Consider the following 24829-nt stretch of genomic DNA (forward strand, 5'->3'; position numbering starts at 1 on the left):
TAGATTCTTCATCCATCTAGATTCAATGCCCAGGCCTGATTCTTCATTCGCCTAGATTCAGTGCCCAGGATAGATTCTTCATTTGCCTAGATTCAGTACCCCGGCTAGATTCTTCATTCGCCTAGATTCAGTACCCAGGCTAGATTCTTCATTCACCTAGATTCAGTACCCTGGCTAGATTCTTCATTCGCCTAGATTCAGTAGCCAGGCTAGATTCTTCATTCACCTAGATTCAGTACCCCGGCTAGATTCTTCATTCGCCTAGATTCAGTACCCATGCTAGATTCTTCATTCACCTAGATTCAGTACCCAGGCTAGATTCTGCATTTCCCTAGATTCAGTACACCGGCGTGATTCTTCAATCGCCTAGATTCAGTACCCAGGCTAGATTCTGCATTTGCCTAGATTCAGTACCACGGTTAGATTCTTCATTCACCTAGATTCAGTGCCCAGGCTAGATTCTTCATTCGCCTAGATTCAGTGCCCATGCTAGATTTCTTCATTCGCCTAGATTCAGTACCCAGACTAGATTCTTCATTCGGGTAGATGCAGTGCCCAGGCTAGATTCTTCATTCGCCTAGATTCAGTACCCCAGCTAGATTCTTCATTCGCCTAGATTCAGTGCCCCGGCCAGATTCCTCATTTGTCTAGATTCAGTACCCAGGCTAGGTTCTTCATTCACCTAGATTCAGTGCCCAGGCTAGATTATTTATTTGCCTACATTCAGTGCGCAGGTTAGATTCTTCATTCGCCTAGATTCTGTACTCTGGCTACATTCTTCATTCTCCTAGATTCATTACCCTGGCTAGATTCTTCATTCACCTAGATTCAGTGCCCATGCTAGATTTCTTCATTCACCTAGATTCAGTACCCAGACTAGATTCTTCATTCGGCTAGATGCAGTGCCCAGGCTAGATTCTTCATTTGTCTAGATTCAGTACCCAGGCTAGGTTCTTCATTCGCCTATTTTCAGCACCCAGGCTAGATTATTTATTTTCCTACATTCAGTGCGCAGGTTAGATTCTTCATTCGCCTAGATTCTGTACTCTGGCTACATTCTTCATTCTCCTAGATTCATTACCCTGGCTAGATTCTTCATTCACCTAGATTCAGTGCCGAGGCTAGATTCTTCATTCGCCTAGATTCAGTACCCAGGCTAGATTCTTCATTCGCCTAGATTCAGTGCCCAGGCTAGATTATTTATTAGCCTAGATTCAGTACGCAGGTTAGATTCTTCATTCGCCTAGATTCTGTACTCCGGCAACATTCTTCATTCACCTAGATTCAGTGCCCCGGCTAGATTCTTCATTTGTCTAGATTCAGTACCCCAGCTAGATTCTTCATTCACCTAGATTCAGTACCCCGGCTAGATTCTTCATTCACCTAGATTCAGTGCCCAGGCTAGATTCTTCATTCACCTAGTGTTAGGCAGAAACCTGTGCAGTTCCCTTAGGGACCACTGCAAAAGATTTAGGACTACAGCTGGTTGGCAGTAAACCCAATTGGTAGCAGTCTGTACCACCCAGATTTACCTGGTAGCTGTGGCTGAGCAGTCAGACTTCTCTCAAGATAAGTTAGGCAGTATATAGAGTATACACAATAGGTATAGAGATACAGTAGCACAAGCAAACACTGACCAGAGCTTTGGTGTAAAAGTATATAATTATTTATTTAAAAACACACTTGTAAATTACACTAGCACACAAAGAGGTAAGTAAATTCAACACACAGTCACTATTATACATATACAACCCTAATTACTTATTAGACAAGTCTTAGTGAGAAACACCACTTATTTTCAGACAGAGGTGAGCGCTTAACATAAGATGGCACTCTAATAAATTATAGAAAAAGGGAGGGAAAAGGCAAAGTTATGAAAGCACACAATTTCAATACTTTTCAAAGAACCACAGTGAGGCAGGTTAGGCAAAGTCTACTGGATAGCAAGGAAGTTCAAATGCCAGGCACACTCTTAGAGAGAGCAAGCGAAATGTGTCCAGGATCACACAGTGGGGTTATGCCCAAAGAGTCTTTGTAGATAGTTCACAAAAGATTGAGATCAAGTCAGGAAAAGTTAGTTAACAGGTCCCAGGCTAGCCCAGTTTAGAAAGTCGAGGATTTACTGTCACCCCGAACGATCTGTCGCAAGGGAAGCACAGTACCTGAAAATGGGAAGGATGCTCCAGCGGGGCAGTTGTTCCTGGCAGCGGGTGCAAGTCGGTGTTTCGTCCAGAGGAAGAGGAGGTCTCAATGTGGAGGAAAGCTGAAGGTCGTTGCACTGCCAGGGAAGAAACCAGCCGCTGAGTTTCCCGGTTACAAGGTACCACCCTTTTCTTCGCGGTAGTGGTAAACTGTGGTATTCCGGTTGCCAGGGTGTTTGGCACGGGCAAGGCGGCCATGAGATGGTCCAGGAAGGCGAAAAGACAGGCAAACTGGTTATCCCCACCAGTCAAAGGAAGAAGACTCTCCGGGCTGGAGATCTCCTCTGTCGTCGGGAAAAGTGGTGAGATGGTTCAGCAGGGCTCCACCGGTGGTGTCGTCATTGCAGGTCGGCTCGACTTCTCCCTCCTCGGATTCTTTAGGTCCTGTGGCGATGTCTGAAGTTCCAGTCCCCAAAGCCCTGCTTTTATGCAGAAAACCCCCATTCACTCAGCCTAGCTGTCACTCAAACATGCTAAGTGGTGAGCCAGGCGGCTCACCACTTGGGCCAATCACACAAGAGTGCAACTTGAGTTGCCGAGGCAACTCAGTCCAGGGTGCCTAAACCCCCTCCCACACCCCCTGTGGTACCTAGACAGAGTGGCACCACTTTTGGAGGCTTCTGTGGAGAAGCCCGCCAAAAAGTGGAACAAAGGGCTCGACTTGGGTTGGAGTCACAGAAATGAACACAAACGCCATTTTGGAACCAAGTTTCGGCAAAAAATACCAACCGGTGAATTTATATTAATTTAATAAACCGGCGGTATGTTCGAGGCTATATTAAAAATGGTAGCCTCGAACAATGGGAAAATCCCATAGGAATATATTCGCGGTCGAATATAAAAAGTAGTATCCACTGCCACCAGCTAAAACTCGGTCGGGGTGACTGGACAGTGCCCCTCGAACAACAGACTCCGGGGCAATCGAAATGGCCCAACCAGTACGCCCACAATAGGATGGTTTGCCTAGATTCAGTACCCCGGCTAGATTCTTCATTCACCTAGATTCAGTGCCCAGGCTAGATTCTTCATTTGCCTAAATTCAGCGCCAAGGCTAGATTCTTTATTCGCCTAGATTCAGTACCCAGGCTAGATTCTGCATTTGCCTAGATTCAGTACCCTGGCTAGATTCTTCATTCACCTAGATTCAGTGCCCAGGCTAGATTCTTCATTTACCTAGATTCAGCGCCCAGGCTAGATTCTTCATTTACCTAGATTCAGCGCCCAGGCTCGATTCTTTATTCTCCTAGATTTAGTACACAGGCTAGATTCATCACTCTCCCAGATTCATTACCCTGGCCAGATTCTTCATTCGCCTAGATTCAGTGCCCAGGCTAAATTCTTCATTTGCCTAGATTCAGTGTCCAGGCTAGATTCTTCATTCGCCTAGATTCAGTACCCAGGCTAGGTTCTTCATTCGCCTAGTTTCAGTACCCAGGCTACATTATTTATTCACCTAGATTCAGTACGCAGGTTAGATTCTTCATTCGCCTAGATTCTGTACTCTGGCTACATTCTTCATTCGCCTAGATTCAGTGCCCAGACTAGATTCTTCATTTGTCTAGATTCAGTACCCCAGCTAGATTCTTCATTTGCCTAAATTCAGTACTCCTGCTAGATTCTTCATTCATCTAGATTCAATGCCCAGGCTAGATTCTTCATTCGCCTAGATTCAGTGCCCAGGCTAGATTCTTCATTCGCCTAGTTTCAGTACCCGGGCTAGATTATTTATTCACCTAGATTCAGTACGTAGGTTAGATTCTTCATTCGCCTAGATTCTGTACTCTGGCTACATTCTTCATTCGCCTAGATTCAGTGCCCAGACTAGATTCTTCATTTGTCTAGATTCAGTACCCCAGCTAGATTCTTCATTTGCCTAAATTCAGTACTCCTGCTAGATTCTTCATTCATCTAGATTCAATGCCCAGGCTAGATTCTTCATTCGCCTAGATTCAGTGCCCAGGCTAGATTCTTCATTCGCCTAGTTTCAGTACCCGGGCTAGATTCTTCATTCGCCTAGATTCAGTGCCCAGGATAGATTCTTCATTTGCCTAGATTCAGTACCCCGGCTAGATTCTTCATTCTTCATTCGCCTAGATTCAGTACCCAGGCTAGATTCTGCATTTGCCTAGATTCAGTACCTCAGTTAGATTCTTCATTTACCTAGATTCAGTGGCCTGGCTAGATTCTTCATTTGCCTAGATTCAGCGCCCAGGCTAGATTCTTTATTCGACTAGATTCAGGACACAGGCTAGATTCACCATTCTCCTAGATTCATTACCCTGGCTAGATTCTTCATTCCCCTAGATTCAGTGCCCAGGTTAAATTCTTAATTTGCCTAGATTCAGTGCCGAGGCTAGATTCTTCATGTGCCTAGATTCAGTACCCCGGTAAGATTCTTCATTCTTCATTCGCCTAGATTCAGTACCGAGGCTAGATTCTTCATTCCCCTAGATTCAGTGCGCAGGATAGATTCATCATTCGCCTAGATTCAGTACCCCGGCGAGATTCTTCATTCTTCATTCGCCTAGATTCAGTACCCAGGCTAGATTCTTCTTTCACCTTGATTCAGTACCCAGGCTAGATTCTGCATTTGCCTAGATTCAGTACCACGGTTAGATTCTTCATTCACCTAGATTCAGTGCCCAGGCTAGATTCTTCATTCGCCTAGATTCAGTACCCAGACTAGATTCTTCATTCGCCTAAATGCAGTGCCCAGGCTAGATGCTTCATTCGCCTAGATTCAGTACCCAGGCTAGATTCTGCATTTGCCTAGATTCAGTACCCCGGCTAGATTCTGCATTCACCTAGATTCAGTACACAGGCTAGATTCTTCATTCGCCAAGATGCAGTGCCCAGGCTAGATTCTTCATTCACCTAGATTCAGTACCCAGGCTACATTCTCCGTTCGCCTAGATTCAGGCCCAGGCTAGATTCTTCATTTCACCTAGATTCAGTCCCCAGGATAGATTCTTCATTTGTCTAGATTCAGTACCCCAGCTAGATTCTTCATTTGCCTAGATTCAGTGCCCAGGCTAGATTCTTCATTTACCTAGATTCAGTGCCCAGGCTAGATTCTTCATTTACCTAGATTCAGCGCCCAGGCTCGATTCTTTATTCTCCTAGATTTAGTACACAGGCTAGATTCATCACTCTCCCAGATTCATTACCCTGGCCAGATTCTTCATTCGCCTAGATTCAGTGCCCAGGCTAAATTCTTCATTTGCCTAGATTCAGTGTCCAGGCTAGATTCTTCATTCGCCTAGATTCAGTACCCAGGCTAGGTTCTTCATTCGCCTAGTTTCAGTACCCAGGCTACATTATTTATTCACCTAGATTCAGTACGCAGGTTAGATTCTTCATTCGCCTAGATTCTGTACTCTGGCTACATTCTTCATTCGCCTAGATTCAGTGCCCAGACTAGATTCTTCATTTGTCTAGATTCAGTGCCCAGGCTAAATTCTTCATTTGCCTAGATTCAGTGCCGAGGCTAGATTCTTCATTCGCCTAGATTCAGTACCCCAGCAAGATTCTTCATTCTTCATTAGCCTAGATTCAGTACCCAGGCTAGATTCTTCATTCGCCTAGATTCCATGCCCAGGATAGATTCTTCATTTGCCTAGATTCAGTACCCCGGCGAGACTCTTCATTCTTCATTCACCTAGATTTAGTACCCAGGCTAGATTTTACATTCGCCTCGATTCAGTGCCCAGGCTAGATTTCTTCATTCGCCTAGATTCAGTACCCAGACTAGATTCTTCATTCGCCTAGATGCAGTGCCCAGGCTAGATTCTTCATTCGCCTAGATTCAGTACCCCAGCTAGATTCTTCATTCGCCTAGATTCAGTATTCCGGCTAGATTCTTCATTCATCTAGATTCAATGCCCAGGCTAGATTCTTAATTTGCCTAGATTCAGTGCCCAGGATAGATTCTTCATTTGCCTAGATTCAGTACCCCGGCTAGATTCTTCATTCGCCTAGATTCAGTACCCAGGCTAGATTCTTCATTCGCCTAGATTCAGTACCCAGGCTAGATTCTGCATTTGCCTAGATTCAGTACCCAGGCTAAATTCTTCATTTTCCTAGATTCAGTGCTGAGGCTAGATTCTTTATTCACCTAGATTCAGTACCCAGGCTAGGTTCTTCATTCGCCTAGTTTCAGTACCCAGGCTAGATTATTTATTTGCCTAGATTCAGTACGCAGGTTAGATTCTTCATTCGCCTAGATTCAGTGCCCAGGATAGATTCTTCATTTGCCTAGATTCAGTACCCCGGCTAGATTCTTCATTCGCCTAGATTCAGTATCCAACTAGATTCTTCATTCGCCTAGATTCAGTGCCCAGGCTAGATTCTTTATTCGCCTAGATTCAGTACCCAGGCTAGATTATTTATTTGGCTAGATTCAGTGCGCAGGTTAGATTCTTCATTCGCCTAGATTCAATGCCCAGGCTAGATTCTTCATTCGCCTACATTCAGTGCCCAGGATAGATTCTTCATTTGCCTAGATTCAGTAACCCGGCTAAATTCTTCATTCATCGTTTGCCTAGACTCAGTACCCAGGCTAGATTCTTCATTCGCCTAGATTCAGTACCCAGGGTAGATTCTGCATTTGCCTAGATTCAGTACCCGGCTAGATTCTTCATTCACATAGATTCAGTACACAGGCTAGATTCATCATTCTCCTAGATTCGTTACCCTGGCTAGAATCTTCATTCGCCTAGATTCAGTGCCCAGGCTAAATTCTTCATTCACCTAGATTCAGTACCCAGGCTAGATTCTTCATTCGCCTTTATTCTGTGCCCAGGATAGATTCTTCATTTGCCTAGATTCAGTACCCCGGTTAGATTCTTCATTCGCCTAGATTCAGTCCCCGGGCTAGATTCTTCATTCGCCTAGATTCAGTACCCAGGCTAGATTCTTCATTCGCCTTGATTCAGTACCCAGGCTAGATTCTTCATATGCCTAGATTCAGTACCCAGGCTAGATTCTTCATTCGCCTAGATTCAGTACCCAGGCTAGATTCTTCATTCGCCTAGATTCAGTACCCAGGCTAGATTCTTCATTTGCCTTGATTCAGTGCCCAGGCTAGATTCTTCATTCGCCTAGATACAGTCCCTCGGCTAGATTCTTCATTCGCCTAGATACAGTCCCTGGGCTAGATTCTTCATTCGCCTAGATTCAGTCCCCGGGCTAGATTCTTCATTCACCTAGATTCAGTACCCAGGCTCGATTCTTCATTCGCCTAGATTCAGTCCCCGGGCTAGATTCTTCATTCGTCTAGATTCAGTACCCAGGTTAGATTCTTCATATGCCTAGATTCAGTACCCAGGCTAGATTCTTCATTCGCCTAGATGCAGTGCCCAGGCTAGATTCTTCATTCGCCTAGATTCAGTACCCAGGCTAGATTCTTCATTCGCCTAGATTCAGTCCCCGGGCTAGATTCTTCATTCGCCTAGATTCAGTACCCAGGCTAGATTCTTCATTCGCCTAGATTCAGTACTCTGGCTAGATTCTTCATTCGTCTAGATTCAGTACCCAGGCTAGATTCTTCATTCGCCTAGATTCAGTACCCGGGCTAGATTCTTCATTCGCCTAGATACAGTCCCCGGGCTAGATTCTTCATTCGCCTAGATTCAGTCCCCGGGCTAGATTCTTCATTCGCCTAGATTCAGTCCCCGGGCTAGATTCTTCATTCGCCTAGATTCAGTCCCCGGGCTAGATTCTTCATTCGCCTAGATTCAGTCCCCGGGCTAGATTCTTCATTCGCCTAGATTCAGTACCCAGGCTAGATTCTTCATTCGCCTAGATACAGTCCCCGGGGTAGATTCTTCATTCGCCTAGATTCAGTCCCCGGGCTAGATTCTTCATTCGCCTAGATTCAGTACCCAGGCTAGATTCTTCATTCGCCTAGATACAGTCCCGGGCTAGATTCTTCATTCGCCTAGATTCAGTCCCCGGGCTAGATTCTTCATTCGCCTAGATTCAGTACCTAGGCTAGATTCTTCATATGCCTAGATTCAGGACCCAGGCTAGATTCTTCATATGCCTAGATTCAGTACCCAGGCTAGATTCTTAATTCGCCTAGACTCCATACTAATACTATTCTGTGATCACCTAAATTCAGTACAATAGCTACATTCTAAATTCACCTGGAATGACTACAGCAGCTGCACTCTACATTCACCTGGAATCAAAGTGACAGCTATGGTCCAGTTAATAGGTTTATCAATTGCACTTTACTTTTTATGTGTTTACATTGAGCATACTGAATGATACCTACTCTACAATATGATTGTAGTAATTTAGGATTTTTTCAACATTTTATGGGAAAATGTAAGGTGTGATGAACTGATTTTATGTATTTATCATAAATGAAATATCACAGTGGGCGGTCAGAGATGTGAAGAGTGAGAACCACTGTGCACATTACCTTCAGGGCTGCCTTCCAATCAGAAAAATGGACTGCAATCATCTCTTGAAAATGTTCCGCCTCAGTTTTCTTTTTCACCAATCTGTTGAGCTCCTGCGTGAGCACTCGCTCTTTCTCCAGTGCTTCCTGGCAACCTGTGGTGCTCAGCGCCACCGCCACCCTCAGTTCCTCTTGCTGCAGCATGGAGCTGCTCAGTTTAACAGCTTCCTCACTGGCCTCGGCTTCGCAGAGCTGCACCTGCAGTATCTTGGGATGGAGCTGGCGCATGCGGTGGTTGTAGGTGTGCACAGCCCGGATCCAGTCGCAAAGAGAGGCGGTTGCTATGCTGACAGCCTGGTAATACTCGGGATTAAAATGGTCTTCGCTGATCACAATGCCAAGGTTTAAATACAAATCATCTGGCAAATGGTCCTTCTCGAAAAATACTAGGTCCTAAAAACAAAATGAAACAGGAACATTTGTCAAAGGGGAAAACTTTATGGTCCTAAACAAACAGTACCCTTCATTCATAATTGGAGCATCCTACTGTGTATTGTGAGATAAGAGACAGCAAGAAAAATTTGCACATCAAACACAAAATACCATCAAAACACTCATTTTCCCAAGCATAGATATCAAAGGTAAATCAGTCTTTTAACAATCAATGTATTCTTGCCATGTGTCAGTAAAAAAATAATGATGCTTAATATACTACATAGCTCAATTATGCCCTACAGAACTACTAGCCTGACCTACCAAAAATTTCCATTTTTCATTGGTAGTACAAAACGCAAACATATTGGGCCTCAATACAAGGTTGGAGGTAATTCCGCTGGATGGAATTACTGTTACCACCATTATGTCCAGCAGAATAACAGCTTAAGCAACACTGGCCTGGGTAGTATCAGCACTGGTTCGGTGGCCTGCCTACAGGTATGGAAGGACCGCCATCTTGAAGATAACTGCACCGTGGCCTACAGATGTGAAAAGTTTCCTGATGGGGTGTGGCAAGGAACACCATCAGCTCGGATGGCTGCCTGAGTGCCTCCAGCGATGAGGGGGGCGTCAAGGCAGAATCCCCCTTTCCCCGCTGTCCCTCATTGGTGGAATTGTATGGAGCGGTCTGGCAGGCCTGGCAAGCAACCGGCAGTGCGGTTTTAAAGCGCTGGGAGTGCTGGGAAGGTGAAGTACGGGCAGTCTGCAGTGGCGTCCCATGGCTCTTAAGATGGCAGCAGGGGACCCGCTGCGGGATGTGCTGGGGAAGCTCATGAGCGGCTGCCTCCCCTGGTGCGTGTGGGGAGCTGTGCTGCCGTTGGCGGCGGGCCAGGGAAAGCAAGGCGCCGGGGACAAGAGCGGCATGCAGTAGCATGGAGAATGCCAGTTCCCCGACACCTATGGAGTGAACATCTGGCGGGCTTCATCTGCTGGAGCGGAGTGTGCTCCGGGTAGGGTTTCTTTGCCTGGCCGGCAATAGAGGGAGTCTAGCCTACTGCTAGTGGTAACTGGGGAGAGCACCTAACATTCTGCGTGCAGCTGCCCTGTGTTGTGTGATTCTTGCTTGTCAGGTGGTGCTCTTCACTGCCGGAACTGGCTCTGCTGTTAGCGCCGAAAGTGGGCGATGGCGAAACCTGTCAAGACGGCGAAGCAGGGGAACATCTCTACAATGCGCCAGGACAAATCTAAGAGAAGTGAGCTGGTGGAGGCACAAGTCCACGGGTCGGACTCTCTTTCGGGACTACCCAATCAGGTGACCACCAAGGCAGACTTATAGGAGCTTCTGGCCGCCATCAGCAATGAAATACACAAAAGCACGACTGAATTATCCAACAAAATATAGGCATTGGACAAAAGGGTGGCAGGGCGGAAACGAGAATCTCTGAGGTAGAGGATATGGTCCAGCAATATTGAGGAGCTGGAGGACAAGCAGGAGGAGACTGAGAACCGCTCACAGAGGAATAATATCAGAATGTGTGGAATACTGCTGTCTGTGCACGATGGGGCGCTCCCTGCCATTGTGCAATATCTCTTTAGGTACATCCTAGACCTCCGAGCTGTAGGTGCTGTGGAATTAGATCAGACACATTGCACAAGATCTCAACTTCCAGTGTCGCAGAGGAAGTCCCCTGATGTCCTGTCAAGGGTGCACTTCTTCAATGTGAAAGCGCGAATACAAATGCAGCAAGGACATCCCCTCACCCTGTATCAGGACCTGGCCTCATCTACCCTGGCAAAGAGAAGTGCCCTCAGGCCGCTAACTGAATGGCTGGGGGACAAAAAAGTGGCTTACAGATGGGGTACCCGAGGGTGATGCACTTCTATCAGGGGAAGTCCTGGAGGGGTCAAAACCCTGAAGGAGGCAGAGAGTCTGTTGCAGGGGGAGAGCAGGAAGAGGGAGGCAGGGGGAGAGGGTGATGGAGCCCAAATCATAGTGGGGGCCCACCAAGGTCTGAAAGGTGGTTGAAATCCAGGAAAAAGATTAAAAGGGCTATCCCGGAAAACCTGAGGGGTCATAATGGTGTTAACTGGTTCCCAATGTGGGCAGTAGGCTTGTGAATAGTCCATTTTTGGCCTGTCAGCCGATTGTGGGCAAAGCTGCAGGGCCGCCCAAAGCGAAGCACGGTAACTGCTGGTACCATCCGGCAAGCATGGGAGAGGGGCAGCTGCCTTCCCCCCAAGCCTGCTCCCCTCTCCCCCCACAACACAGAGACACACAGTCTCTCTGCACTACAAAGTGCAGGAAGGGTGAGGTGCGAAAAACACCTCACCCTTCCACAAAGCAGCAGGGTGCCAATCACCCAGAGAAAACCAACAGGAGGCAGGAAGGAGTACAAAGGCCCCCCCTCAGGGGGCAAGACAGTCGGCTGCAGCTGGCCTGGGGGCTGGGCAAGCCCCCACAGCTACTCATCAAAGACCCGGGCCGTCCCTGGGTCTTATATAAGAGCTGCACAGCTCACAGAAAAATACAAACTGTTTGTGGACCCTGAACGGGGACCCAAACAGTCAGAAGGTTCGCTGTTCACTCAGCGTCCTCCACTCTCTTTCTTCTTTTCCACAAAACCCTCCCACCCTAGAAAAGAAGGGAGAAAGAACAAGGAAGAGAAATACAGGACACTGGACGGTGACCACAACAAGTCGTGGGACAAGAAGACGGCACGGGCCATAGGGGGTAACCTCAGGACCCGGTGCCCAAAAGTATGATATTATTAGGATATGTGATTATTGTTATTGTTTCCATAACCATATCTGTAACAATAAAATCCTATGGCCTTTTATTGCCAACACTTGACAAACGTGTGGTCTAACCTTCCTCTGGGGGTTAGGGGGAAGAGCCCGGTAGCCCACAACCACCATTACGAAAACCACTAAGGTAAGTTGAGTGCATGTGGGTCCAGCAGTTATGACAATATTGTTGAAGATGGGTGGGCATGGGTTGACGCTGCTGTGGGTAGCGAGGAGTTTTGAAAGGGGAATGTGGAAGTCCCTCCAAGTCGGAAGGCCCTACGATTAAGTCTTGGTTAGACTTATGGGAGTTGTTCTTTGGGGTTTGTTGTTGTTACTCACACTGGATGGGGGTGGGGGATGAGTTAAATGTTGAACTGTTACTGTGAGCTGGGGAATGCAATAGTTGGTCAGGCCGGGAAGGGTGCTGGGGGGTGGTTACCGAAAATGTGGAGGTATGCAGATCCAGTGTCATAACTTTGAAAGATCCAGCCCCCCAGCAGGGGATGACTGAATATGACTGGGAACCTGGAAAGTGCAGGGGCTTCGTCTTCCAGTAAAAATGAAGTCAGTTTTAGAAGGATGCTGGAGTTGTCCCTCTCCATTGTATTTCTGCAGGAAACTCACCTGCATCAGAGGGATGAGCACATGTTGAGACACTGGTCATTTCTGAAGCAATTCTTAGATGCGGGTGGGGAAAAGCCGCGGGGTGCAGCCATCCTATTAGGGAAGGGTGTCATTATCTCCAAGACCAAAATCCTGCAGGATCCTATAGGGAGGTATATTTGCATTGTTGGCTATGGGATTGCACGTTCCCTCTGATCTTGCTATACACTCCTAATGCGGGCAAGACCGGTTTCTGGAGGAGGTGGAGTCTCGGGTACTGCCCATTGTTGAGGAGGACATTTTGGTGGGGGGTGATTTTAGTTTGGTGTCCAACCCTGAGGTGGGTAAGACCTTGTCTTCGTCCAAAGTAGATTATAAGCATGCCCTATCATTCACTAAATTCATTCGGGAGGTGGGGCTGGGAGATACCTGGAGGGCTTTGATAGGAGTCAGTAATGTGAGGATCACAACTGGATTTACAGGGTAATTCATAGAATTCAGCGCACTAGTCCCGTACATGGTGCACAGGCGCCCAACCACGAAAATGGCTGTAAAACTCCCTGCGCACCCCTCCGAATACACGTACCCCGCTGCACCGGGAGTCTCACACACGATTGGAGCGGGGTACGTGTATAACTGGGGTTCGCGGGAAGTTTCACACACGATTGGAGCGGGGTACGTGTATTTCGTGGGTGCGCTGGAAGTTTCACACGCGTTTTGAGCAGGGTACGTGTATAACTAGGGTGCGCGGGAAGTTTCACACGCGATTGGAGCAGGGTACGTGTATTACTGGGGTTCGCGGGAAGTTTCACACGCAATAGGCCGTGTGCGAGTGGGGTACGTGTATTACTGGGGTGCGCAGGAACTTTCACATGCGATTGGAGCAGGGCACGTGTATTTCGGGGGTGCACGGGAACTTTCACACGATAGGCCCTTTGCGAGTGGGGTACGTGTATTACTGGGGTGCGCGGGAAGTTTCACACACGATTGGCCCAGTGCGAGTGGGGTACGTGTATTATGGGGGTGCGTGGGAAGTTTCACACGCAATTGGCCCAGTGCGAGCGGGGTACGTGTATTTCGGGGGTGCGCAAGAAGTTTCACAAGCCATTACGCTGTCAGAGCGGGGTACGTGTATCCAGTGGGGTGCGCGTGGATTCCCACACGTGAATTAGTACTGTAGGTCCTCCCAGGTGTCCCCTCTACCCCCTCCACGGCCCCTGCAGGCAGCCCACACCAGAGGGGACTACCCTGCACCCCTGGTCATGTGCTGCAGCCAGTCCATCCACCATGGGCATGCCACCCAGCCAGGCCACATGTCACCTTGCACTAGTGATCACCAACTCATGTCCCCCAGGATCCCCACCCCCCAGCATTCAGGGGCACCTGCCAGCAGGCCCCCACTCATGTCCCCCAGCACCCCCACCCCCCAGCAATCAGGGGCACCTGCCAGCAGGCCCCCACTCATGTCCCCAGCACCCCCACCCCCCAGCAGTCAGGGGCACCTGCCAGCAGGCCCCCACTCATGTCCCCCAGCACTCTCACCCCCCAGCAGTCAGGGGCACCTGCCAGCAGGCCCCCACTCATGTCCCCCCCTACATGAAATACAGATGCACAATCATGTCCCACTTCTACACCAAAATACCACAGCACGCCACCCCATTCTTGAGACGCAATGATTTCCCAATCCACCCCACACTGACATGCCTATCTCAAGACACAAACCAATAGTCAGCTATGTACATCAACACATGTCTGTCACACCCACACACTGGTTGGCATTGATTGTGTAAACCCACATTTTCACATGCATCAACCCAATGAGCGAATCCCACACATGGAACTAAAATATGAAAATGTATTATGTACAAAAAAAAAATCAATGACATAAAAGCATAAAAAAACAGCAAACATGAAATGAAAAGCATGTGTAAAGGATGAGTAAATGAAAAGTATAACCAATCCAAACAAATTCGAAAGAGAAATAGTCCAAACTCTCCCTCCAACAACGCAAATCCAAAGGAAACGTAAAAAGAAGAATCCATTGATCCATGGTAAAATCAAATGAAAAAGGTCAAAATAATCCATTGTCCAACTATGTACAATCCATTGTCAAGGGTCCATGAGCCCAACGAAAGAAATCAAACCTACCTAATAAACTACCTAATAAAAAAACTATATACAAATGTGTGTGGCATAGTCCATTCACCACAAAAAGGAAAAGGAAACCTAACTCTAAAAACTATTTACAATGGCAGCAGGCTAGTCCGACGGCTCACTTTTTGATGTCCCGGGCCAGGGCATCATCGAAATCCCGCTCAGTGTCCTGGAGGTGGTCCTCTTCCATGGCCCCGAGGTTTCGCAGGGACGACGACATGTTCACCTCCAACTCCCTGCGAATTGCCTCGAGGCACTCTGCCCGCCTCAGTGCCCTCCGCATGGAGTTCTCCGCCCTGACCATTGTGAGCCGTGCCTCTTCCGCCCGCTGCCACTCCGCATCTATGGCGTGGCCCAACCGCTGCCACACGGAAGACACTTGAAATCCTGCCCTCTGGCGGATGCCTGCACCTCCGATGTTGAAGGCCCCGAGCCATCATTGCTCCCACCATGTTGCTACTGTTGCTGTGCCTGTGCCTGCGCCCTGGCTCTTGCTGCCTGCACGTCCTCCTCCGGCTGGGGTGCAATTGTCGTGGTGGCCACCCCTGCTGGACGTCCGACTCCTGACTGTGGCAGGGATGTGTCCTCCACCAACCTGGCCGCTGGGTCAGACGCAGCTCCACAGGGTATCCAGGTGATGCATTGGTGGGAAGATGGCATGGAGGACGACTGGCGCGTAGGGGGTTCAGGTGAGGAGGAGGTCGCAGGAAGGTCCAGCACACGGAGGAATCCAGCACCGGTGACTCGTCCGAGCAGGTCAACGTGGTCAAAGAGGCATCCGAGATGACGTGCAGTCTCTTCACGAAAAGACCGCAGGTCACCTGGCATGCCCCGTTGACGCAACGCTATCCCGGCCAGGACAGACTCAACAGGGTCCCGGATAGCCAAGTCTGCAGGGAGAGGAAGGCCAGTTGTTGTGTGCTCATCCCCTCCCTGAAAACAGGTCTGGACGTAGGCATCCCTGCTGGTGCCAGATGATGCAGTGACAGGATCAGGGACAGGATTGCACACAGGCATCTCCGCGGCGGCCTGTGCTGCCTCCTGTCCCTGCACTGCACCACTAGCACCAGTGGAATCCCCACCTCCAGACCCCGTGTGTGTCCCTTCCGCGGCCTCCTCCTCCACCAAACCCCCGACCAACCTGGATGACTCCGTGCCATCTTCCTCCGTTGGACCCTGTGGGGTCTCAGCTGCCCCTTCTGCTGCCGAGGAGTCTACTTCCGACCTCCGCCTCTTGGACCTACCCTCAGCAGCTGCGGCCTAGGACGCGGCACCAAACTCCTCACTCCCCGATGAGATGACAATCTGGGAGGGGAGCCGGGCCTTGCGTCTCCGGCTGGTGGTGCGATCCCTGCCGCTGTGCTCCACAGCACCCTCTCCGCCCTCTTCATCAGTTGACGCTGCAGACAGGGAGAGATAAAACACAGACATCAGGGCACTGTACAATGGACTGATACACACATGACAGTTGCACATGAGTGGCAGTGTCAAACTTCAGACATGGCATCACACTCCACGACACACATGTCATTTCAATTCACACACATGAGCATTTCCACAGCAATATTGCACCAGGCAGCACCATCCATACACATACAACAGCATGAACAGCCGAAGGTGAGCCTGACATCACATGAAACACAGGGAGTGCACTAGACATGCACACACACCACCACACTTACATGCATGTCTACATCTCCTCCAACTGTCGCAGTGATGCGATCGCCATACATGTCACATCTGGCATTCAGCCTTATACATATCAGTGTCACGTGCATCCATGTTGCATCACAGTTGCACACTTGTCAAATACACACACATGCATATGTAACAGTGCAGATGCATGCAGCAGGAACAACCATCCATGTGTGACACCACAACCATGCCAACGTACATACACAGAAAATCAAACATGTGTGCTCCCACACCTGCATTTGCACGGCATGCTTACCAACACATACACCATTGATGTGTCTCACACCTAAGAGGACTCACATGTGGCAGCCTCACGCCCCTGTTCATACAATCCCTACATGGCCCTACGAAAACACATGTGCAACCTGCACACTACTGGCACACCACCACACGCACAGTGTCCAATCAGTATGCATGTACACTTACCGCTCGACTCCAGACGGGTCTGCCTCTCAAGGACCTGGACGTGGAGCACTGGGCATATGTGTTCCAGGACCCTCATTTGGTGGTCGGACAGGTGGCCCCAGCACCCCTTGGCATCCGCTGCCTTCAAGAGGCACCGGGCCTTGTTGAGGGTCCTTGACCTGAAGTCCTCCCAGCGCTTCTTGACATGTTGTAAGTCCGGACTGCCACCCCCTCCGCATTGATGGCAGTCACAATGTCCATCCAGATCCTGGTCCGTCCTTCATTGTCGGCACGCAAACTTCCAAAGAGGGCATCATACTGCCCCAGGACTTGCTCCACCAGGACACCAACTTTCCTGGCACTGAAGCTGGTGGCCCTCTGCCTCTCTGGCTGGGGGTTGCCAGTGGTGCCAGATGGTGTTGTGCCCGACATGGCAACCCCAGAGGCAGGAGTGGGTGGGCAACTGGGTCCTGGGGCTGGGCTGTGGAGCGATGGTAACCCAGTCGGGAGTCTTCGGTTCCAGCAGGGGTGGTCACAGCAACTGCACCACTGGCTGATGTGCAGGCAGCAAATAGCAGGGTACGTGGGCTGCAGGCAGTCAGGCAGCAGCAGATGGCAGGTGGGAGCGTGCTCAGGGCTCTGGGGGGCAGTAATTTGGCCTTCTGGGCAGGAGCGTGGTCTTCCGTGTGTTGTTGCGTGGCCAGCTTGATACGGAGTGATTTGGCACGTGAAAATCTTGCACGTCAGCGTGTAATTCGAGGAAAGGCCCTTTGCGCGTAAGCGCGTCAGCACACGTACGCGGTTTCATTGGACCAAAGGCCCTTAGCGTGTATGCGCTTCTGTGATGTGACTCGCGCGGGCGTTTCCCTCGTGACGTGGGCATAGTGGTTCAGCGCACATGAAAAAACTGCACGTCCGCGTGTGAATGCGTGTAATCCGAGGAAAGGGCATACGCGCGTAAGTGACGTGACGCGCAGGCGTTTCCATCAACACGGGTGCATGTTCATCGTACACGTCCAAAAACTGCACGTCCAAGTGTCAGCTTGTGTAATTGGAGGAAATGGCCTTAGCGCGTACACGCATGAGTGACGCTGTACATGTAGGACACCATTCCCTTGTACGTGCTTTTCGTGGAGAGCGAGTGGGTGAATTCTGTACTTCTTGTCGGTTCACACGCGATAACTTCACAGCGTTTCAAGTTCGTACTCCCTGTTACCTCTGACACGTTCTTTAATTTTTTTGGGCCTGTTTCCTCAAACAGCGTTCACTTCTTCTTTTGTCCTGTCTCCTCAGACAGCGTACAATTCTTCTTTTGGCAGGGGTGTTGCCTACGCGCACCCGCGCGTTTTTTTCACGTTATTTTTCCAGGCAGACAGTGAGTCGCGCACGCATTTACCAACTGTGCTTGCCCCGTGTGTCGTGTGCCCCTTCACAGGTCATTGTAGTCTGCGTGAAACACGCGTACGCTTGTTTTTGTGTTTCTGGGTGCCATAGGCGTAGTGCGGGTTCATTTTTCCACACACATGGTCTACGAGGGGTTGCGTGCACGTTACTTTTTGTTTTTGGGGTGCATGTGTGTTGCGTGACCCGTCATCTTCCCCCAGGGGTCACAGACCGCCTTGTTAGAGCACTAGGGTATGAATTCCATCTAGTACCCTACCCCTTTGACCCCCAATTGCCCAGGACAATTGTTTACTGCAACTCCCATACGCACAACAACATCAGTGCCATGGTTAGGAGGCGACCAAGCGGTAAGGGAGGCAAAGGTGGCCGACCTCCAAAAGGTGGGCGTGGTGGGCACGGTAGGGGACGTGGCCATGATTTGCAGGGTGCCCCTAGACCCCCATGTGTGGAGGACCAATCAGGGACACACATACTCCCCCCTCATGGTTGAGGGAAACGTGGCTGACACCATCCCAGCTCAGCCCTTGTTGGACCAGCCCATTGTGGCACCTGACCCGGCACAGGATGACTCCTGGGCTGACTTACAGGTCAGCAAGTCTAAGCCATGTGTGCCGGTGCAAGTTGGTGTCACCAGGCCACGTGGATCTGGGGCAGCGATGTCATCTGCTGCCCCAAGTAGGCAGGGTGGGGAGGCTGCAGAGGCAGCTGCAGCTCTATCCACCCCAGCTCTGAGTCTCCCAGCCGGGACAGTGTCGGTCCTGGTCCATCAAACTGACGTTGCCCCTGCCAACATCACACTTCAGCCAATGCCTGCACCAAGACCTATGGTCATTGTGCATTCGCACACTCCCAGTACCCAGTCCACCTGCTCTTCTGCCCCAACTGACCAGAGCGGCGCAAGCCACTCAGGCTCTGCTCCACCTTTGAAGAAGAGGAAGAAGGGTGCTCTGGCACTACAGGCTGAGACACCAGACACGGCTACACAGTCCGGCACGTCAAGGAAGCCTAGCTTTAATGACCCCGAACTTGATGCAATGTGTCGGCACATAGCCGCGAAATGGTGGTGACTGCAGGGTGCAAGACCACACCTGGTCAACGTAGGGCACACTGGCAGACCATCGCTGACCACATAAGTGCCCTTGGATTTGTGAGGCGCACAGCTGATGATTGCTACAAGCGGTGGAATGACCTGAAACGCAGAGCAAAGAACAAGCTGGCCTCAAATCATGCCGCTACTCTGGTGACTGGCGGTGGGTCTCCACCAGAGGAAAACAAACTCACTGAACATGAGTCTGTTGCTGGGACCTTCGTCACAGAGGAACAGATCCAAGGCATGGGAGAGTTACCTGATTACGAGGCATTGTCCGGTTGTTAGGGAGAATTCTCTCTTTAGGCTGAATTTCCTAACCTAGTGAGTCCCCCAGCAGCTTTGCTGGATTTCTGGAGTTTTTTTTTTCTCCTGCCAAGAGTGAGACTCTTTTTCTCCCACTCTTGGACATTATTATGTTGTTCCTTTGACTGTTTATGTGTTTTATGGGCTATGGGGTTCTTTACTCCATAGGGCCTCATGTGTTTTTACTATGTGTGTTACACAGCACCCTCCGTGCAGTGACACATGGGTGTCATAGTGACACCCCACCATAGACTCCATACCCTGGGACTGACTACTGTCTCCCAGGGCATGTAAAGTCACCATTGGCTTTACTAGTCCCAAATTATTAACAGAAACCGGTACAAACCATCATATTGTGGACGTACTGGTCGGGGCAATTCGATTGCCCCGGGGTCTGTTAGTCGAGGGGGCACGTCTCCGTCCCCCCTGATCGAGTTTTGGCTGGTGGCAGTGGATACTACTTTTTATATTCGACCGCGAATATATCCCTATGTGATTTTCCCATTGTTCGAGGCTACCAACTTTAATTATTTAATTCTCATAGCCTCGAACATACAGCCGGTTTATTTATTTAATATTAATTTGCCGGTTGGTATTTTTTCCCAAGACTCGATTCTAAAATGGCGTTCGTGTTCTCTTCTGTGACTCCAACCCAAGTCGAGCCCTTTGTTCCACTTTTTGGCGGGCTTCTCCACAGAAGCCTCCAAAAGTGGTGCCACTCTGTCTGGGTACCATAGGGGGTGCGGGAGGGGGTTTAGGCACTCTGGACTGAGTTACCTTGGTAACTCAAGTCGCACTCTTGTGTGATTGGCCCAAGTGGTGAGCCGGCCGGCTCACCACTTAGCATGTTTGATTGACAGCTAGGCTGAGTGAATGGGGGTGTGCTACATAAAAGCAGGGCTTTGGGGACTGGAAATTCAGAAGTCGCCACAGGACCTGAGAATCCGATGAGGGAGAAGCTGAGCCGACCTACCACGACGACACCACCGGTGGAGCCCTGCGGAACCGACTCACCACTTCCCGACGACAGAGAAGATCTCCTGGCTGGAGAGGCTTCTTCCCCTGACTGGTGGGCACAACCAGTTTACCTTCTTTTCCTCACATCCCAGGACGTTTTGTGGTCGAATTGCCCGTGCCAAGCACCCCGGCAACCGGATAGCCACTTACCACTGGACCGCGAATAAAAGAACCGCTCCTTTTACCTGAGAACTCCGTGGCTGGTTTCTTCCTTGGCAGTGCAACAGACTCCTGTCTTCCTCCCCGAAAAGATCCTCTCTTCCCCCGGACGAAGCACCAACTTGCATCCGCTGCCAGGAACAACTGCCCCCGCTGGAGTATTCTCACCACTTTAAGGTACCGTGTCCGCCAGGCCTCCCTTTCTAAAGATTGCTACAAGGTAATAATAATCCCTTAACCTTCTGGACTGGGCTGGCCGCCTTGACCATCTAACTGGTCCCTTTCTTTGGTCCAACTCTTTCTGAACCTTTTCAAGACTTTTGTGCACTTCAACCGTGTGACCTTGGACACATGTCGTTCTGATCCTCTTAAAGTGGATCCGGCCTTCTGAACTCTAACTTCACGGTTTTGCTTTGTCTTCCTCTCTTGTTGTGTTCTTGTAAAAGTGTTGGGATCTGTTCCAAATTATACTCTACTTTTCTCTCCCTTTTTAAAACAAATTATTAGAGTGCCATCTGCGTTAAGCGCTCACCGCTGTCTGAAAATAAGTGGGGCTTTACTTAAGAATTGTCTAATATTCTTTTAAGGGAGTGTATATCTTTTAGTGACCGTGTTTTTGAACTGCTTAACCTTAGTGCCTGTGTGTTTTACTAGATGTGGTTTTAAATAAATAATTATATCTCTTTTACACCAAGCTCTGGTCAGTGTTTCCTTGTTCTACTATGTTCTTTTGACCTATTGTGAATACTCTGTATACTGCCTAACTCTTCTTGAGGGAAGTCTGACTGCTCAGCCACAGCTACCAAGTGAATCTGTGTGGTACAGACTGCTACCAAGTGGGTTTACTGCCAAACACCTGTAGTCTTAAATCTTTTGCAGTGGTCCCTAAGGGAACTGTACAGGTTTCTGCCTAACACCGGTGAGTGCCCATGCATGTGTGTGTAATTCATGTGCATGTTGTTTGGGTGACGGGTTCTGATTGAGTGCCAGGTGGGGGTATGTACTCCTGAGTGTAATGGGTCACCCACGTGTTTCCTCCAATCCATTCATGTGCCTTTTATTTGGGTATGACAGTATCCCTTCTGACCACAGTAGCCAATTAGCCCCACATTACTGCTGTTGCACTTGAACTATCATCTTGCAATAACATAATTCTGATTTGTTCTGTGTTCATTCAGGCTGATTGTCTAGATGATCCCATTTTTCATATGCTTTTTTCATCCCTAATGCCACATATGTGACATGCTTCTGTCATTGTTTACACCCCACATTGTGCCACTTTAGTTACCTGGTTATGTGAATGTTTAAACCATTCAGGGCAAGGGAGTATTGGCCTGCTGAAATTGATTTTTAGGGCCTGTTTGCATGTGGAACATGATAGTTGTTTCCTGTCACGTTGAAGTGACCAACCATTGATGTGTACATCTGCCTACAATCACTGTATTATTGTACACTGGATGTGTTGCAGTGTGCGGCACATGCATAATTTGCAACACTATTCTGCATTAATCATATCCATGTGACATGGATGTGTGACAGTACTCATTCACTGACATATCTCTGTAGTTGTCTAATTTACCATGGCTATGCTACATGACATCTGTGTGCAAGCATGTGTCATGTATGTGTATTGGACATGCCACTCACAGGCTGATGTGTGATGCCAGTGCTACACGACATGCAAATGTGTTGCTTTTCCATCTTGGTGTCCTCATTGTCTGCCTTTTTGACTCCCCCTCAGAATCATTGACAGTGCATGCATGCCAGGGTTATGGTCATGTGGGGCATGTGTTAACCATGTACAGGATCTCTGTCTTGTCAGGCCTATGTGTGTGCTATGGTGCGCATGCCTGTTTCCATTTCTTGTGTTTCATGTTTTTGGAGGTGACGACGCACTTGATACTGGTGAGGTTCAGGAGATGGTGCAGACCCAGGAGGATTCTCAGGCACGACCAAGCACCAGTGGGGGACGTGGTGTGGTGGTGGGTGAAAACACTTTGGTACTGCAGACCATACTGTCGAGGGGTGCCTCTGGGTGCAGCTCCCCAGACCTATATTCAGGTGCTGAGTCCGATGATGAGACTTATGTGCTGTCGCAGGTCAGTGCTTCTGGCAGGGATTCTGTTCTGTCCACCCCACCTGGACCAGGGGTAGAACCCTCTATGGGGATGTCAGTTGTAGTAGGTCCGCCCTTTGGCGGTTACGGATGCAGGGTCACACTCCACAGCCTCTGATCCTGTTCCTGGGCCAGCAGGTCAGAGGGGGAATGCAGTCCTGCAGCCTCAGGCAGTGCCAGTACAGCAAGTTGCAGATCGCCTTGCCTGAAACAGGTGTGGTGCCCGTCGACGTGGTGGCCGTGCGCCACCAGGCAATAATGTATGGGAAAACTCCATGTAAGGTATGGCAACCCAACAGGCAGCATCAGTATAAATGATGGCTCAGGCAATGGAGAGGGTGGCCACTTCCATTATCCCCCCTGAAAGGCAGATGGAGCAACAACAGCAGGCAACAGACTCCATTTGCCAATCACACAGGGAAGACATGTTGGCATCCAACAGGGATCGACGGGTGGCACTGGAGACTCTGCACGAATCCATATCAATAGAGTTACAGGGCCACAGGGAAGCCCTGAGGGTGGAACTCCATAACCTCAGGCAGAGTCTGCTTGAACTTGAGGCTTCCCGAAATGTTAGGGCAGAACAGCAGCTGGAGCAGGTCACACGTTCGCTCTCAGCTGAGCTGCAAGCAACACGTGAGGAGATCCGGGCATCCCGCGAGGCCATGCCTACAGAAGTGCAGGCAACCCGTGACGTGCTGCATGGGGATCTCCGCCCTTTAATCCTCCAGAATCAGACCTTCCAGACCCGCATGCTTGCTGCCATGGATGACCATACCAGGGCTTTGCGTGGGCTGCCTCCAATAGTGCCACCACCTCCTGATGCAGCAGCAGAGGGTGAAGAGACCGACAGCAGTTCTCCCACAATGGCATAGCCGTGCAGGCCATGAGCCCATGGAGGTATTTTTTTTTCTCACAACATCCACGCAGGTGGGTGTTGGTGTGCACCCTGTCCTCGAACCTCCTGGGTGGCCTCCCCCCACCCCCTGGCCCCCACATGGCCATTTCCTTTTTTTACAGTGTGTTGCCTTGTGTGGCTCCTGTGGGCATCCACTGTATTCCGGCTGGGCACATGCAGGCTTGTCCTGAGTTTGGGTTAGATGCTTGGGTTCGTGACACACACACCCCTCCTGCTACCCGTTTCCATGGGCTTGCAAAGGGTGTGACCAAGTGACAGTGACTTACACAGTGACATTGGGCTTCCATGAGCTGTGTGGGCAGTCTGTAGTCAATACTGTGTGTACATCCCTAGTGGGTATTGTTGTTGTATTGTACACTGCATGGTGTATTGATATGTGCTTGTGCATCCATGTCTTCCTCCTAATTTGCAGGTTCCTTCCTCATGTCTTCACAAGGCCGTCTCCTTTGCAGATGGAGTTCATGTTGTATGCAGTACACTGACACATTTGCGTGGCAGAAACCTTCTATAGTTCGAAGGGTTCGATGTGCTGGCTTATTCAGGTTGTAAGACTACCACTACTTTGACTTAGTACTGTCATGTTTTTGCAATGTTTCATGGTGTGTTGCTGTATTGTGTTGGTGGTAAGTATTTGTTCATGTGTGCTGTTTGTTATTGATTACTGGGAGCATATTGTCTGTGGACAGTTTCCATTTGGGACAGTGCACTTTGTGACACTTGTGTCAGGTCTTGTGCATTGCTTTGTTTGCTTTCACATTGCATGACATGCCATGGTGTGTTGGGTGGCGGAGCTGGGGAGGGGTTGTGTGACATGGCGCTATTTTCATGTTGTATTTTACAAGGGGGTAGTCATTCATGCAGCATAAATGTGTGTTTTTTTATCTTTCGGCAGGTAGGGATGCACACAATGTAACACTTCCAGGTGACCAATCTCAGGCTGGTATGGTTGTGACAGTTGACTGTCCCTTATGTCATCATCACTGATTGCAGCTGGTATGTGCCAGGGCTGTGTGCACTCCACAGGGGTGTGATTTTAGGTGAAGTAATTAGCCACCAGCTGCGTACGGGCTGCCTCACCACGTGCCCTTTCCCCTCCCATGCGCAGCGGCCGTGCTTGTGGTTGGGGATGTGGGGG

This window comes from Ambystoma mexicanum, chromosome 7q (genome assembly GCF_040938575.1).
Source record: "Ambystoma mexicanum isolate Mex_15411 chromosome 7q, UKY_AmexF1_1, whole genome shotgun sequence".
NCBI lineage: Eukaryota > Metazoa > Chordata > Amphibia > Caudata > Ambystomatidae > Ambystoma > Ambystoma mexicanum.